Source organism: Pleurodeles waltl, chromosome 3_1, assembly GCF_031143425.1.
Source record: "Pleurodeles waltl isolate 20211129_DDA chromosome 3_1, aPleWal1.hap1.20221129, whole genome shotgun sequence".
Classification (NCBI taxonomy): Eukaryota; Metazoa; Chordata; class Amphibia; order Caudata; family Salamandridae; genus Pleurodeles; species Pleurodeles waltl.
This window is the reverse complement of record NC_090440.1, coordinates 299,835,908-299,854,966: the sequence shown is the minus strand read 5'-3', so window position 1 is coordinate 299,854,966 and position 19,059 is coordinate 299,835,908.

Below are 19,059 nucleotides of genomic sequence, written 5' to 3'. Positions count from 1 at the left end.
CATGGACAGCAACATCAGTGTTATTGCTAATATCAAGGGGCCCTGTCCTATCTAGTACTGCATCTCTAGCCAGATTCCAGTCCCTGCCAATTATGTAACGAGTTGCCCCTATTTCAGTCAAGAGACGGTTGATTTTCAGAAAGAACAGTCGCTTTGAACCGATTGGTGCATAAACGGATCCCACACATAGTGAGGAGTCCCCCATCTTTAGCTTAGCAAACACATATCACCCCTCTGGGTCAGTCCATGATTTAATGACAGTGAGGGGGATGGTTTTCCATAACAGTAGTGCAACACCGCATTTCCGGGGGGCGCTTCCTCCTGATTCTTGCGGGGTAGGGCTGCAGCTAAATAACACTGTCCCCACCCAGTCCCTGTGCAGCTTATCGGACTCATCCCTGTCAAGGTGCATCTCCTAGAGTAGAGCTATATCAGCCCGCTTGGAGTTAAGGTAGGAAAGCACCTTTTTCCATTTTATGAAATGGGTAAGGCCATTTACATTCCAGGATATGATCCACAGTGGGGTAGAAGGAGGTGGGGGGGAGCCATCCATCATTGGGACCCAGAGGTAGGGGCTAGGGAGTCCAGACGAGACAGAGAGAGGGGGGCTTGAGGAGGTGGTGAGCGAGTAAAGGAGTCTGGAGAAAAAGTCTGTCTTGGACAGTGGTGAAGGCATTGGGGGGGAGGAAGGAAGGAAGGGGGAGAGGTGAGGAAGGTAGATCGGGGCAGAGAGAGAGGAAAGAAGGGAGGAGACAGCAGGAAAAAAGAAAAGAAGGGGAAATAATACAAAAAGAAGGATAGAGAGAGGAGAGGGGAGAGGAGAAAGGGAAATGAGAAAGAAAGAAAGATAGAGGTACGAGGAATGGGCCAGAGGAGGGGAGAGAAAGAGACAGGGAGAGAGAAAGAAAGAGATAGAGAAGAGAAGAGAAGAGAAGAGAAGAGAAGAGAAGAGAAGAGAAGAGAAGAGAAGAGAAGAGAAGAGAAGAGAGGAGAAGAGAAGAGAAGAGAAGAGGGCGGAACAGAGAAGTCCAGCCAATCCCAAACTGTAGTCTGCAGGTCTAAACCTAAGCCTATAAAGCTCAATCGCTCGCCCAGTGGGACCCCGGCCCGGTGGGGGGGCGGGGGAGGCGTGCAAAACATCTCGGTCGCGCCAACCCAATCTCCTTGTTATGGCATAAGCACAGGAGGGTGGTGCATGAGCATGTGGTAGAAGCCGGTACAGTGCCTCGGGGGAGGAATAAAGGGGGGGAGAGGGGGATCTTCAATGTGTGCGCCGTGGGTGGTATCAGGCCTGGATCGCAGTGGTAGTGTCAAACCGCGCAAATGACGCAGGCGCGGGATATCCACATGGGGAGGGGTGAAGGGAGGGGGAGCCGAGGAAGGGAGCATCTATCAGCATGTCCGGTGAGGGCCCCGCCTCTCCTGGTGCAGTGACCCCCAGGTAGGAAACGCAGGTCATATTGCCTGTCAGCAATCACTAACAATGGATGTAAGGAAGTTTATCTATGTGGGGGCCGATCAGGCAGCATAGGGGTGCAGATGAGAGGGGGGTGAAAGAGGGAGGGGATCGGGTGAATGGGGGAAAAGTAGAGAGTGACCCGCGAACATGTGAGCAATATGACATTGAGTACTTAAAAAATCGAACAGCAATCAGTTGGAGATAATCAAACTTAGAACATACTGCAAGCAGATGAAATCTGAAATTCGATAGGCGTGTTATGCAACTTGCGCAGGACTCTGTATTCCCCACCGGCGCAGCTTCCTTAGAATGCTGTGCGTCTTTGTCATCAGGTGGGAGTCGGAGTGGGCTTCAGGGGGGAGTGAGACTTGTCTCTGTTTGTGGTCTGCGTGTGCAGCACCTCTTTCTGCAGTACTTGTCCCCTGTCATTGTGGCTCTTCGTGAGCCTTTCTAGTTCTCTCCCCCTGGGGTGGGAATCTACAGTGGTCTGTCCCGCTTCTCCAAGGGTGGGGTTCAGGGGCATGGTGCCTTGTGTTGCCCCAGACAAGTCCTGAGTCCAGGTCGGAGGCGATGTATCCATGGACTGGGTCTGGAGTCCTTCCAGAAAAACTCGCAGGTCTTCAGGGTCGTAAAGGTCGTTGGACACACCATTTTCAGTGATCCACATTCTTGCCGGTTCGAACATACTGTATTTCACTTCCAGCTGGCGCAAACGGGGTCGGAGGGCCAGGAATGCCTTCCTGCGTTCGCTGGGCTCTTTAAAAAAATTGGCAGTCAGTCTAATCTCTAGTCCTTCCATCTGAAATGGGCAGTGTGCACGAGCTGCTTGTAGATGTTGACGTGTCACAGAAGGCATGCTATGATTGGGCGGGGTCGGTTGGCGTTGTTCCGTCTTTTGGGTCCTACTCTTTGAAATTCCAAGGGGGTGTCGAAAGTTAGACCAGTAAGCTTGGGTAGGGTCTCCCGCAAGTAGGAGTGAGTGCCCGCACCTTCAGTGTTCTCTGGGAATCCGAGAAAGCAGACGTTATCTCTACGACTCCTATCCTCCAGGATAGGAGATATAGAAGTTCCTGATCTCTGTCCAAGGAGGAAGCGAGATGCGTTTCCACCGTCGACACTCGCTGTTCTAGTCCAGTTACTCGTGACTGAAAGCCTGCTATACCCAGGCGCAGGGATTTAGGGGGTCATTCTGACCCCGGCGGTCAAGGACCGCCGGGGCCAGGGTCGGCGGGAGCACCGCCAACAGGCTGGCGGTGCCCCGCAGGGCATTCTGACCGCGGCGATTTGGCCGCGGTCAGAAGAGGAAAACCGGCGGTCTCCCGCCGGTTTTCCGCTGCCCTATTGAATCCTCCATGGCGGCGCAGCTTGCTGCGCCGCCATGGGGATTCTGACACCCCATACCGCCATTCTGTTCCTGGCGGTTCGCCCGCCAGGAACAGGATGGCGGTATGGGGTGTCGTGGGGCCCCTGCAGTGCCCATGCCAATGGCATGGGCACTGCAGGGGCCCCCGTAAGAGGGCCCCACAAAGAATTTCAGTGTCTGCTTTGCAGACACTGAAATTCGCGACGGGTGCAACTGCACCCGTCGCACTTTCCAACCCGCCAGCTCCATTCGGAGCCGGCTTCCTCGTGGGAAGGGTGCTTCCCACTGGGCTGGCGGGCGGCCTTTTGGCAGTCGCCCGCCAGCCCAGTGGGAAACCCAGAATTACCGCAGCGGTCTTCTGACCGCGGTGCGGTATTTTGGAGGGGGGAACAATGGCGGGCGTCCTCCGCCCCCCGCCAGAGTTAGAATCACCCCCTTAGTCTCTGAGATCATAGCGTTGTCCATCCCCTCCAGTCTGCGCCCCAACGCTGAGATCTCTTGCAGAACGCGGTCCATAGTTACTCCCTGCGCTGGTTCCGCACCGGTACTAGGCGGAGTGATTGGATGCACCTCTGAGGCGGGGGACGGGGCTCTCAAATGTTGTAGAACTTCAGAGAAGAGTAATTGCCGGGATGGTATACCTGAGTGCTTGCCTGATGTCCTGCCACCGGGCATCGCAGACTCTCTGATGCGGGTGTGTTCCGGTAGGCTGTAGACCCCGGGGGGACTCTTGCTGAGTGCCGGCTTGCAATACAATAGCAGTGTGTGGGTGAGCGATAGACGTGGGAGGAGGAAGGGGGAGGAGGCACCCGCCGCCCCCCGCGATGGGTCCAATACTTGGCAGGAACTGGTAAGTAACTGCTGCAATGCCAATGGTCAAAGAACAAAAGTCAGAAGAGGGATGGAGGATGCAGGTCTCTGTAACTCAGGATACAATAAGAGGAAAAACTTTAGTGCATGGAAGCCTCCATTGTTCCAGCATCGGGGTAACTACTATAGGCCTGTAGGCCCTCCAGCCTGGGGGCTAAGGGCAGCACAGTTAATCCACTGCCACCGTGTGTAGTGGCACGGATGCACCCTTCGGTGTTCCCAGCAGGCTTTCCTCGTTCCACCTGCATGGTGTGGAAGGGAATGCTCAGGAATGCTGCAAAATAAATGACTGTCTGTTAATGTGAGGATCCACTTGATACTTTAAAACTAAAGGTTCATTTATTTTGCAGCCTTGTATTTGGGTAGCTTTTATGTGCTTTTATGGTATTAGTAATAGGATATTCCAATACATTTCACACTGTATGTGTAAATAATTTACTATTAAAATTGTGCATGACATACACAGTTTCAACACCCTAATGACTCTTTTTTCAATTGCTTATGTTCTCTTAATTGGGTACACTTTGATCTTGTCAGTGATGTTGTTCTACTTTTGGTGGGCTTGTCTGGTGGTGGTATGTATGAGTTGGACTGGGACGGGGATGTTAAATTTGGTGAGTGTGTAGTCTGTGCAGGAGACTGCTGCTTGCTCCTGGACACTTAGGCGGTCATTATGAACACGGCGGGAAAGACCGCCGACCGCCATGTCGGTGGTGAACAGAATCCCACCGTTGGCAGTGAATGGAAACCCGACATATAATGAATGAAAAACCCAACCCCGCCAAAAATCCCCAGACCACCACTCCCCGCCATGACTCTGTCGGTGGGAATCCCGGACCTCCCCACCCCGCCACCGCCAAGCACACCCACATCCCGCCCTCCAAATAATGATGCACAAATCACCTCGGCGGACAGTGGAGGCCAGACCACCATTGGCGGCTGCAACCGCCATTGGCAGCAAGTGGACTCATCAGCAATAAGTGCACACATTGGATAGGCATATGACCCACATCCAGAACCCCATAAAGCACCCCCAGACACACCCCACAATCCCTTGCAACGAAAACAGGACAAGAAGAAGGAGAGCACCAGAGGCAGACAGCGAATGCCAGCATACAGGAGATGCACACCGACCCACAGAAGAGCACCCTTACCTCGTTCGCAGTCCTGACACCTTTCACCACACTCACCATGTCCCCCCACAAAAATCCACGCTTCACCAAAAGGGAGTTAAGGACCATGGTGGATGAGATATTGAAGGTGGAGCCACAAATCTTCGGGCCGAGGTGCAGCACACACCCATTGCCAGGAAACTGGAGCTGTGGTAGACCATTGTGAACAGGGTCAATGCAGTGGGATACCATCCACGCACCAGGGATGACATCCGGAAGAGATAGAACGACCTGCAGGGGAAGGTCCAGGGCATGGCATCCAGGCACCACATCACAGTGCAGAAGACTGGAGGAGGACCGCCACCAACACCACCTGACTACACCGACTGGGAGGAAAAGGTACTGGCCATCCTGCACACAGAGGGATTCACTGGACTCACTGGAGGAATGGACTCGGGTAAGTCATCTAAAATTACCCCATATCCACCACACCTGCAATGCATGCACCACCCCACCCCACCCACATCCACCAGGACCTAAACACCACCCAGCCATCACCCATGACATCCACCCCCCTGCATGACCACAAACCAACTAACAGGCCTACATTACTCCCGCTGTGCACAGTTACCCACCCCTGCACGTACCCACAATGGAATGACACCCCCCACCACAATGCAACCCCACACTGGCGCTAAATGCAATGTCAACCTCACAAAGGCACCCTGGAAGGGCACTGAAAGTAACACCAGCACAAAAAAAGCACAGTCCTGTTCACCTCAAACCTTCATGCATATGTAACAGACATTTCTATGTCCCCCAACAGGCGCCACCACCCATGCAACCCTAACGGATGGGACAAGGAGTGCCACTGCCCTCCAGGGAGACAGAGGCACCTCACAGGACACTGGTGAAGGATCCCTGGACACTGATGAGCAGGCAGGCCCCTCACACAGTTCTGGACTCTTACCATGCAGCAGCCCCACCCAGGAAACCACTGTCACCCCTACCACTCTGTCAAGACCAGCAGCTCAGGGAAGGCGTACCCACACCAGTGTACCCAGGGCACAGACTGGTGGAACACAGGTACAGAGGCCACAGTCTCCCACTCCCAACATGCAGGAAGGCGAGGGCCCAGTACAAGTGGTACTGCCTGACCTGTGCACGGGACACAGGCACAGGGGGCTAGGGCAAGTGCAAGGGTTGCAGTGGGCCATGGGGGAGGCCACAGGATGGATGCAGCAGCCCAGGACGTGATATCCAAGGTATTGGGGGCCTACCAACATACCCAAGACAGGTTGGCACAGATTGTGTCCACCCTGGAGCACGATCAGAGGATGCAGCAGGAACAACACCAACAGGCCATGGAGCAGTGGAAAGAGCACAATGCCACTATGGCCACCATAGCAGGAGCACTGCTGCAGTTGAACAAAGAATAGTCTGACACCCACACCGGACAAGAGGCCCCCACAACAGCCCCAGACAACCAGCATCAGATGACCCCAGCAACAGAAACATCCCAGGAACTACCCTCCCAGGAAACCCAAGGGCCTACTGTGTCATCCCATGAAGCTCCACAGCAGCCGCCCAAACGTACTCTCAGGCCAAGATATGGCACTGGAAACCCAGCTAAGACCAAGGCCCCCTCCAGCAATTGACTCAGCAACAAATGCAAAACAACCATCCCACCCATTCACCAACAAAACTTAGCTAAGAGGCAATTTGAAGTACTGTTTGACAAGATGGACCCATCAATACTACCAACAAGGCTGCCACCATGTTGGTCTTGAGGACCCCCATCCTTATGACTTCCCATCACTGTAAATAGCACAATTCACTCACTTCTCAGTATGGATGCAACTGGCAGAGAACAACGTTATTGTCGAATCTGTGCATGATGGTAGTCCTTTGTGCCCAAATGGTGGTAAGGAGGAAATGCATATATTTTCAGTCAGTACCATGCAGAAGTGGGCCATGTATCGCCTATCATGACCACCCCCCCATATGACAGAGCACACTGACAGTATTAGTCACTAACCCCAATGACAGGCTTAAGTCCCACACAGTTGTTGGAAGTAGAGTTATATCAGTTGGTTCCTGGAATTTAAATCTTCCCCTTCCTCATCATCACCATCAGTCTCCTCACCTCTCTGAGGCAGCTGATCAGGACCTATAGCACCATCCACCTCCAAGAGGGGGATAGAATGTCTCACTGCCATGTTATGCAGCATGCAGCAGGCCACCACTATTCAACACACCTTATCTGGCCTATAGGCCAGGGAACCCCCAGAGATATGTAGACACCGGAATGTAACCTTCAGGAGACCTATAGTTTGCTCTAGAATGTACATGGGCCTCATTGTAATTGCTCTCTGCATCTGTCCTGGGATTCCTCGCTGGTGTCAGGAGCCAACGCAAGTTTGGATAGCCAGAATCACCTACAAAATGGTGCAATACAGACTCGTCATTGGTGTGTCCCTTAGTCAGACAGGCTGGTTTTCTGCAATGTGTCAGTTAGTGACAGGCAAATTTACCTATGATCCACCGTCTGCCCTCTTGTAGTTGTTCCATCTTCTGTGGCACACTACTGTTCCTCAACACAAAGAAATCACAGACTGAACCTGGAAACATGGCATTCACATGGGAAATGTACTGGTCTGCAGTACATACCAATTGGATGTTCATAGAGTGAAAGTTCTTCCTGTTTCTGTACACCTGTTCACTGACTCTTGGGGGGATGATAACTATGAGTGTGCCATCGATGGCACCTATGACATGGGGAATGTTGGCAAAGGCATAGAAGTCAGACTTGATGGCAGGGAGGTCAGTACTTTGTGGAAACCTCACATAGGACTGCAGATGTTGTATTCAGAAATCTTGTCAGTACCTGGCTGAACATTGGCTGTGAAAAACCAGCACCCATGCCCACTGTCACTTGAAATGAGCCCGTGGCCAGGAAATGGAGTGCAGAGAGCACCTGCATTTCAGTTGGAATGGCATGCTGATTATGATTTAGTGCAGGATCCAGTAATGCACAAAGGTCCTGAATAGTTGCACGTGTGAGTCTGTAAGTAATTATGATCTGATGCTCCACCATGGTCACCATCTCCACAAGTGGTCTGTACACTGATGGTGCCCTTCCTCACCACAAGGGTCGGTACCCACGAGAGGTTACAAAAAGGAGTGATGAAGACACATACATAGGCACACTTGTCATCATTTGTGCACTGCATTGTTGATTGCGGTGTCTCTACAATAACTGCTACCTGACAGATATACATGTACATCACAATGAGGGAACAGAGTCCTAGATGCTTCATGTGGCTAGTAGGGCTTGCATTGTGAGTATCAATTAATTGTAGATACGTAGGTGATGGCAAAATGTCTGCCCACTGTTAATCTGCCCTTTTGTTGTGGAAATGACCTCATACCGCTAGCGGTTGACGTCACAGCGTAATTCGGTGTTTACCGCTGTTCGCACCCTCATTGGTTAACATGGATGCCAATGGGGAATCCTGGCGTATCATGATCACCGCCGGAGGTGACAGTGCACACCGCCGCAGAACATACGCGCGTTCGTCATCGTTTGATCACTTGACTCCCTGATCACGTGCGGATAGGTACTCCACTCTGTGTACTGCTTTGGCCTGCCTCTGGCTACGGATGTGTCACATGTTGCAGGGGAAAGGGCCCCGGCCTTCACCCAAAAAGAACTGGAAAAGCTAGTGGACGGTGTCCTGCCCCTGTACGCAAAACTGCACGTACGGCCAGAGATACAGGTGAGTCTAGGTTTCGGGGTCACTGTGTGTGTGTAATGGATGGTGTTGATTGCACATATGTTTGAACCTCTGAGCCAGCATGGGCCATGCTGCATGTGACAGTCCTGTATGTCTGAGAGTACTGTCCGTCCCATACTGGACGAATAGCCAGCTGTTCCTATGGTGCAAGTGTCTGACCTCTGTGTTCCATTTCTGTGTCGCCCTTTTAGGTCAGTGCCCACCAGAAGAGGGTACGTTGGCATGCCATCGCCAAGGAGGTACGGGCATTGGTGGACTACAACTGGTGAAGCACCCACTGTAGAAAGAGGTGGGAGAACCTGCGGCGCTGGGTGCGAAAGATCAGTGAAGCCCAGCTGGGGAAGTCCTCCCAACGTGGAAGGGGTGCCCACTGACCCCCCTCATGCGACGGATCCTGGCGGTGGTGTACCCAGACCTGGATGGGTGCTTGAAGTCTGCACAGCAGTCACAAGGGGGTGAGTACTCATTGACCATACTTCAGTCTGGAAGGATGTCTGGGTGTGCAATAGGGTTCATGCTGCTTAGAGGCGGGGAATTTGACTGGTGTCCATCTACTTTATGGTACCCAAAGGGTGTAGGGGTGTCTCTGTCAGGTTTCACCTACTTCTGCTCCTTAGGTACTTCAGGGGATGGGTGTAGAGCAGTATTCTGGTCAATAGTCAGGGGCATGGCCATGCGCATAGTGAACGGTGCTGCCTGTTGGGTGTGTCTTCTGAGTGGGTGTATGTCTGGCCATTATGTACCTGCCTTCAGCTATTTACAAGTGTCTCTCCTCTTTTGTCTCCCCATCCCTGTTCTCTTGTGTTGGTTTGTGTTGGACCTGGCCTTTTGACAGGGTCATCCCCAAACTTTTTGCCTTCCTCCTTCTCTTTTTCTGACCTCATTTTTGCTGGCTTTTAGACTCTGCGGACTTTACCACTGCTAACCAGTGCTAAAGTGCATATGCTCTCTCCCTTTAAACATGGTAACCTTGGATCCTACCTGATTGGACTATTTAATTTACCTATAAGTCCTTAGTAATGTGCACTATAGATGCCTAGGGCCTGTAGATTAAATGCTACTAGTGGGCCTGCAGCACTGGTTGTGCCACCCACTTAAGTAGCCCCTTTACCTTATCTCAGGTCTGCCCTTGCAAGGCCCGTGGGTGCAGTTTCACTGTCACCTCGAATTGGCATTTAAAAGTACTTGCCAAGCCTAAACCTCCCCTTTCTCCACACATAAGTCACCTCTAATGTGTGCCCTAGGTAGCCCCTAGAGCAGGGTGCTGTGTGGCTGAAAGGTAGGACATGTACCTGTGTAGCTTGCATGTCCTGGTAGTGTAAAAAACCTAAATTCATTTTTACACTACTGTGAGGCCTGCTCCCTTCATAGGCTAACATTGGGGCTGCCCTCATACAGTATTGAAGTGGTAGCTGTTGATCTGAAAGGAGTAGGCAGGTCGTATTTAATATGGCCAGAATGGTAATACCAAATCCTGCTGACTGGTGAAGTTGGATTTAATATTACTATTCTAGACATGCCACTTTTAGAAAGTGAGCATTTCTTTGCACTTAAATCTTTCTGTGCCTTACAATCCACGTCTGGCTGGGCTTAGTTGACAGCTCCTTGTGCATTCACTCAGACACACCCCAAACACAGGGCACTCAGCCTCACCTGTATACATCTGTATTTTGAATGGGTCTTCCTGGGCTGGGAGGGTGGAGGGCCTGCTCTCACACAAAGGACTGCCACACCCCCCACTGGGACCCTGGCAGACAGGATTGAACTGAAAGGGGACCTGGTGCACTTCTTAGCCACTGTTTGAAGTCTCCCTCACTTCAAAGGCACATTTGGGTATAAAACAGGGCCCCTGCCCTACCTCATTAGACACTTGCTGGAGAAGAAACCTGAACCAGAAACTACATCCTGCCAAGAAGAACTGCCTGGCTGCTCAAAGGACTCACCTGTCTGCTTTCTCCAAAGGACTGCTGCTTTGCTGTTGGCCTGCTGCCTTGCTGAACTCTTGTCTGGCTGTAAAAGTGCTCTCCAAGGGCTTGGATAGAGCTTGCCTCCTGTTCCCTGAAGTCTCAGGACCAAAGAGACTTCTCTTTTTCACTTGGACACTTCGGACGCCACAATTTTCGACGCACAGCTTGTTCTGCGGCAAGAAAAACGCTGCACACTGATGCTGATCGACGCAACGCTTTCGGGACGACCGAAACTTCGACGCACGGCCTCGCTGAACGACGCACAGCCGGAAAACAAGCAGGAGAATCCACGCACAGACCTGGGACATCTGGTAATCCCCGCGATCCACAGAAAGAGACTGTCCGCGTGCCGGAAAACGACGCACAGCTTCCCCACGTGAAAAATACCGACGCAAGTCCGTGTCTGCTGGGGAGAAATCCACGCACACACCATTTTTCCACGTATCTCTTCTTCTGCGGCCCCTTTGCAGGGATTTTCCACTCCAAACCAGGTACTTTGTGCTTGAAAGAGACTTTGGGGGTCATTCCAACCCTGGCGGTTGGTGTTAAAGCGGCTGCAAAACCGCCAAGAGGCTGGCGGTAAAAGAAATGCAATTCCGACCCTGGCGGAAACCGCCAACAGAGACCGCCACTTTAACACACCGCCCGCCACGACGGGACAAACAAAAAGTGCGGCGGTCACCGCCAACAGACAGGCGGGAGACAATGTACCTTCCACCCTATCACAACCCACCAATCCGCCACCTTTTCCGGGGCGGTAGCCCCGCCGATAAAAACACGGCGGAAACAGACATTTCAAACGGAAAAAGCTCAACTCCATACACCCCACGAGGAATCTGGACAGCATGGAATCCGAACTCCACATCCTACCAGCCATTGTCTTCCTGCTCCTCTACCAGGAGCACGAATGCCGGCGCAGAAGACAACGGTGAGTACTGCACCTACGACACAGGGGAGGGGGGAGGCAAAAAATTACGGGGACACACATATGCGACACACCCACCCTCACCATCACCCACTACAACACACACATCAATGCATAGCAACACATCAAAGTTACCCCCCCAAACCCCCTGGAAGAATGCAAAGACAAAAGGAAATGATTATAAATTTAGAATTATATTGTAAGACTGAGTATAAAATATATCACACATCTATAACTTTATATACATAAATTGTCCAGTCCGATATGTGTATCAGCCATTGTTCGTGGGCCACTGGCCCAAAACACATGGGCAAAGCCCACACAGGATACCTGCCTCCAACGGAGAGAACACTGCAGGGGCATCAGATGGGAAAACTACAGGCACCTCAGGGGGAAGGGAAGGGGGGGTACCTCAGCCAGATGAGTCCACGACGCCAGATCCACGAGGGGCCTCCATGGCCACTGTGCCATCCTGGGGAGTGCAAAGCCACAGTCTCTCAAGTCTCTACAGTGGGTGGGTTGCCCACTGTGCCATCCTGGGGAGTGCAAAGCCACAGTCTCTCAAGTCTCTACAGTGGGTGGCTTGCCCACTGTGCCATCCTGGGGAGTGCAAAGCCACAGTCTCTCAAGTCCCCAGTCTCTCAAGTCTCTACAGTGGGTGGCTTGCCCACTGTACCATCCTGGGGAGTGCAAAGCCACAGTCTCTCAAGTCTCTACAGTGGGTGGGTTGCCCACTGTGCCATCCTGGGGAGTGCAAAGCCACAGTCTCTCAAGTCTCTACAGTGGGTGGGTTGCCCACTGTGCCATCCTGGGGAGTGCAAAGCCACAGTCTCTCAAGTCTCTACAGTGGGTTGGTTGCCTACTGTGCCATCCTGGGGAGTGCAAAGCCACAGTCTCTCAAGTGGATGACAGTCTCCACTGGTACTGGAGGGGGACTAGTGCCCAGAGTGCTTCGTGCAGCCCTGCCCGACACAGATGCGGCACTGCCCCTTCCGCCAATGGGCCAGCGGTTCTTGAGATGAAGGGCCCAGTTCAGCGGTTCTTGAGACGGCGGTGCCCAGCGGAGCAGTGCTTGAGACGGCGGTGCCCAGCGGAGCAGTGTTTGAGATGAAGGGCCCAGCGCAGTGGTTCTTGAGACGGCGGTGCCCAGCGGAGCGGTGCTTGAGATGAAGGGCCCAGCGGAGCAGTGCTTGAGATGATAAGCCCAGTTCAGCGGTTCTTGAGATGGCGGTGCCCAGCGGAGCGGTGCTTGAGACGGCGGTGACCAGCGGAGCAGTGCTTGAGATGAAGGGCCCAGTTCAGCGGTTCTTGAGAGGGCGATGCCCAGCGGAGCGGTGCTTGAGATGAAGGGCCCAGTGGAGCAGTGCTTGAGATGAAGGGCCCAGTTCAGCGGTTCTTGAGACGGTGTTGCCCAGCGGAGCGGTGCTTGAGACGGCGGTGCCCAGCGGAGCAGTGCTTGAGATGAAGGGCCCAGCGGAGCAGTGCTTGAGATGAAGGGCCCAGTTCAGCGGTTCTTGAGACGGCGGTGCCCAGCGGAGCGGTGCTTGAGACGGCGGTGCCCAGCGGAGCAGTGCTTGAGATGAAGGGCCCAGTTCAGTGGTTCTTGAGACGGCAGTGCCCAGCGGAGCGGTGCTTGAGATGAAGGGCCCAGCGGAACAGTGCTTGAGATGAAGGGCTCAGTTCAGCGGTTCTTGAGACGGCGGTGCCCAGCGGAGCAGTGCTTGAGACGGCGGTGCCCAGCGGAGCAGTGCTTGAGATGAAGGGCCCAGTTCAGCGGTTCTTGAGACGGCGGTGCCCAGCGGAGCGGTGCTTGAGACGGCGGTGCCCAGCGGAGCAGTGCTTGAGATGAAGGGCTCAGCGGTTCTTGAGATGGCGGTGCCCAGTTCAGAGGTGCTTGAGATGAAGGGCCCTGTTCAGCGGTGCTTGAGACGGTGGTGCCCCGCAGAGCGGTGCTTGAGATGAAGGGCCCTGTTCAGCGGTGCATGAGACGGCGGTGCCCTGTTTAGCGGTTCTTGAGACGGTGGTGCCCAGCGGAGCAGTGCTTGAGATGAAGGGCCCAGTTCAGCGGTGCTTGAGATGAAGGGCCCAGTTCAGCGGTGCTTGAGACGGCGGTGCCCTGTTCAGCGGTGCATGAGACGGCGGTGCCCTGTTCAGCGGTGCTTGAGATGAAGGGCCCAGCGCAGCGGTTTTTGAGACGGCGGTGCCCTGTTCAGCGGTGCATGAGACGGCGGTGCCCTGTTCAGCGGTGCTTGAGATGAAGGGCCCAGCGCAGCGGTTCTTGAGACGGCGGTGCCCTGTTCAGCGGTGCATGAGACGGCGGTGCCCAGTTCAGCGGCGCTTGAGATGAAGGGCCCTGTTCAGCGGTGCTTGAGATGAAGGGCCCAGTTCAGCGGTGCTTGAGACGGCGGTGCCCAGCGGAGCGGTGCTTGAGATGAGTGTTAAGGTCAGCGGATCCGGCCATGGCATGGATGTCACTCCCCACCTGACATGTGGCTGGCGGGGCCTTCCTGCCCATCTGTCTGGCAGCTTGCGGGGCCCTCCTGGGCTGCAGTACCGGGCCTGTGGGTGTCCTCCTGCACACCTGGGATGGGGCTGGTGGGGCCCTCCTGGCCAGCTGGCCTGCTGCCGGACTTGCCTGGCGTGCTGCCCTTCCCACCCTTCCCTGTTCGCCTGTGGCCCTTTCCCACCTTTGGCGGTGTGCCAGGTTGCACCCGACTTCCTGCCGGAGCCAATGTAGAGATTTTGGTCCCTGGTGTCTTTGGTCTCTCGCGCCGGGCACTGGCAATCTTCGGATGCTTTTCCAGGGGGTGGGCTGGCCGTGCCTTGGCTCCTAGCTGAACTGGCTGCCCTTGAGGGTGGGGGACTCCACAGTCCATGGCAAACAGTCTTTACAGGTCCCGGTTTTGTGGTGGCTGATGTGCTGATTGGAGTCTTATGAGATGGACGGGGTGGGGGAGTTGTTGGAAAGAGGTCAAGTTTGGAAAAGAAAAGCAATTTGGAAAGAGAGGGATGGGTAGGTGTAGTGGGTATGGGAGTGGAGGAAGAGGATGTGGTTGTAGGAGTGTGAAGTCTGGTGTCTTTGGGTGCAGGTGCTTGGGCTGGAGGCTGTCGTGAGGTGGATGGCTGTTGGGTGGGTGGCTGCCTGCGTTTGTGTAGTTTGGAAGAGGGGGTGACAGACACACTGGGAGAGGACACAGGGGACGTGTAAATGGTAGTGGGGGTGGTAACTGCACGTGGGCGGAGTGTTCTGGTGGGTGTGCTGGTGATGGATGTAGTGGCTGAAGATGTTGTGCATGCAAGTGTGAGTGGAGACGTGACAGGGCGGGAGGAGGGAGACGAGGAGGAGGGGGACACAGTGGAGGCAGTGGGTGTTGGTATGTCTGCATGTGGATGTTGCTTGTGTGAATGCTTGTGTGATGTGTGGTGCTTATGTCTGGATGAGCTTCCCTTGGGTGTTGAGGTGTGTGCAAGCTGGTCTGATGGTGTGTCTGGGATAGGGAGAGGTACAGGGGATTTGGTCTGGGTGGAGGAAGTTGGAGGGGGGAGGCTAGAGACATGGACAATGGCTGCCGTCAGTGCTGAGGCCAGAGCGTTGAACGATCTCTGATGGGCAGCCTGACCAGAATGAATGCCCTCCAGGTATGCATTACTCTGGTGCACCTCCCTTTCTACACCCTGGATGGCATTCAAAAGGGTAGACTGCCCAACAATGATGGTCCTCAGGAGGTCAATGACCTCCTCACTGAGGGCAGCAGGGGTGACAGGGGCAGGGCCTGAGGTGCCTGGGGCGAAGGAGATGCCCACCTTCCTGGGTGAGCGGGCACGGGGCAAATGCTGAGGGGCTGCTGGGAGGGCGGTGCTGGTGCGGTGGGTGGCGGCTGTACCTGTTGTTGTGGGGGGCACGGATGTTGCCGCCACCACAAGGGAGCTCCCTTCAGAGGACGAGTCGCTGTCACTGACATCAGCACGAGTCCCCGCTGTGGAGCTCCCCTCGCCCTCCGTCCCACTGGTGTATTCGGACTCCGTTGCATGGCCCTCCAGGGCCATGTGGGATGCAGCTCCCTCGTACTCCGATGCCACTTCTCCTCAACCTGATGATGCTAATGCACACATGAACAGGAAGACCACAAAAAAGGGGGGGGGAGAAACAAAGACATGTTGAGTGCATGCATTGGCGACACCGTTGGCCGAGAGGACAGACACAGAAGCCCCCTGCACTACGCCGCGCACTTGGGGTCCACTACGCAATCCGTGGGACATGGCCTACAAGCCTATGGACGACAACTGCACACATAGATGACACAGGGCCATGGATACCTGTACTTGGCACCCTACAGAGGTGGGGGGCGGGGGCACAGACCATGCCTTACGGAGGGGCCTAGCCTACAGAAATCGCCCTGGCCTAGGGATACCCACAGCCCTCCTCCCCCACCCAGACACCTCCATTGCGCGCAAAGTCAGCAGAATGTATTTGTACTCACCCCCTTGTGTCTGCTGTGATGTCCTCACGCGCCCATCCAAATCGGGGTAGGCCACCGCCAGGATCCGGGACACCAGGGGGGTCAAATGTCGACTGGCATCCCTCCTACGTTGGGAGGCCATCCCCAGCTGAGCCTCCGCCGTCTTCCTGATCCAGCGTCGGATGTCCTCCCACCTCTTCCGGCAGTGGGTGCCCCGTCTGTTGTGGACCCCCAGGGTCCGGACGTCCTTGGAGATGGCACGCCAAATAGCGACTTTCTGGTGGGCTCTGACCTATGTGACATGTACAGGGAGAGAAAAACTGTCATCACCTTCTGCATGCTCGATGTGAGTGGCCCCCCATCCCCACCCTTGCCATGTGGCACATGCTCTCATCTGTCGTTTGATGCATGCCTCAATCGCTCCCCTCCCCACCATCTTTCATCCACTCCACTCAACCCAGGCATTGCCCACTAAGCATGGTCCCTGTGTACTTACCTGTTGGTATGGAGGACCGTAGAGTAGCGCATACTGGGGGAGGACCCCATCCACAAGTTTCTCCTCCTCCGCAGTGAAGGCAGGGGCCCCTTCCCCAGTCGCATGAGCCATTGTCTCTTCCAGACCGAGGTCACAGCAGCACTTGCAGTGTAGGTCCTCTCCTGTGGAAGATCAGGTATCGAGTGATTAAGCAGATAGAAAATGGCGGTCACGGCCGCAGCGGTGCGTACTGCGGCGGTGCGTACCGCGACCGCCGGCGCACATCGTCATTGGCTCCTGAAACCCATAGTGTTCAATGTTAACCAATGCGGCTTTGCGCCGCGGTCTTCGACCGCCTACCGCCACGATGTGCCACGCCAGCGCATTGACCTCACATCCCACAGTCGCACTTCACAGGTCAGGCAGCCGCCATTTCAAGGGCCCACATGGCTTAATTTCTACTGCGTCACACATACCTAGGCCTTGCATCAACACTCATACAAACCTTTCAATGCATTGGGAATCGTGTTATGTGCAAGCTGTGGTTACGTACCTGTGGGTTGATTGACTCTGTGCTTGCTGTTGTCCTTCATAGGCACCGTCCGCTGGGACATGCGAGGAGATGGAGGAATCTTCCCGTGTACAGACCGCTAGTGGACCTGTCGACAATGGAGGAACGACATGTCATACTGACATACAGGCTTGACCGAGCCACTATACAGGAACTGTGTGCCCAGCTGGAGCCAGACCTGATGTCACCCATCCGCCAACCCACAGGGATCCCCCCTCTAGTGCAGGTGCTGTCAGTACTCCATTTCTTAGCAAGTGGGTCTTTTCAAACAACAGTGGCCATATCATCAAGGATGTCCCAGTCCATGTTTTCCAAGGTGTTGTCCAGAGTGTTGTCTGCCCTGCTCAAACACATGAGGAGCTACATCATTTTCCCTGAGGTGGGGGATTTGGTTACAGTGAAAGGAGACTTCTATGCCCTTGGACATATTCCCAACATCATTGGTGCCATTGATGGGACACATGTTGCTTTGGTCCCCCCCAGCAGGAGTGAACAGGTGTACAGGAACCAGAAGAGTTATCATTCCATGAATGTACAGATGGTGTGTTTGGCTGACCAGTACATCTCTCATGTTAATGCAAGTTCCCTGGGTCAGTGCATGATGCCTACATCCTGCAGAAAAGCAGCATCCTGTATGTGATGGGTCAACTCCAGAGGCACCGGGTGTGGCTATTAGAGGACTCTGGTTACCCCAACCTGTCATGGCTATTGACCCCAGTGAGGAATCCTAGGACAAGGGCAGAGGAACGGTACAATGAGGCCCATGGGGGGACTAGGAGGGTGATCGAGCGAACCTTCGGCCTCCTGAAGGCCAGGTTCAGGTGCCTCCATATGACTGGTGGATCCCTAATGTACTCACCAAAGAAGGTGTGCCAGATCATCGTGGCCTGCTGTATGGTTCACAACCTGGCTTTGCGACGCCAGGTGCCTTTTCTGCAGGGGGATGGTCCAGATGGTGGTGTTGTAGCAGCTGTGGAGCCTGTGGAGAGTGAAGAGGAGGAAGCTGAAGAGGACGACATAGAGAACAGGAACACAGTAATACAGCAGTATTTTCAATGACACACAGGTAAGAGTACACACCAGCATATTACATTTACTTAAAGACTCCTACCTCTCTACTGTCTGACTTTTTCCCCCAGTGTATGGTAACTGTGTTGTGACTTTCCCTTCCGTTTTCAGAGATGTGGGCCCCACTGCGTGACATCTGCTTTGTTTCCCCATGGACTACAGCTGTGTGACAGCGGTTTGTTGGCATCACAATGTGAATGAACATTTTGGCACAGTCATGTCTAATACATTTGTTCTAAATCACAGCCAGACTCCAGATTGTTTTGTGCAATAAGTGTGTTTATTCAAGTGCTCTAAATTGGATGGGTGGTTGCAAATCGGTGAGGGGTGATGGTGGAGGATTGTCCATGGCAGAGTCCAGACTATCAGTATCACAGGTGCATTGTCCAAATGCCTGTGGAAACTGGAGCAGGGGCAGTTTAAGGTTGGACAGGGTGACAATGTGGGACAGTGGGATGACAATCAGGGCGGTATCCTTTGCTGGCGGGAGTCTTGACATCTTACTCTGTCTTCTTCCTGGATCTCAGGGCCCGCTTGCGGGGTGGTTCTCCTTCTGCAGGGGGTGGGGTTCTGGTGGCCTGTTGGTCTTGTGTCGGGGCCTCCTGTCCACTAGCGCCGGCGGAGGTGGTAGGCAGTTCTTGGTCCATGCTAGTGTCAGGGGCCCTTTGAGGTGTCACAGTGTCCCGCAATGTGGTGACTACCTGATTCAGGGCCACTACGATGGTACCCATGGCGGAACTGATGTTTCTTAGTTCCTCCCTGAACCCCATATACTGTTGCTCCTGCAGAAGCTGGATCTCCTGAAACCTGGCCAGGACTGTCACCATTGTCTCCTGGGAGTGGTGGTAGGCTCCCATGATGGAGGAGAGGGCCTCGTGGAGAGTGGGTTCCCTGGGCCTGTCCCACCCCTGTCACACAGCAGCCCTTTCAGTTCCCCTGTTTCCATGGGCCTCTGTCCCCTGGACCGTGTGCCCACTTCCACTGCCCCCAGG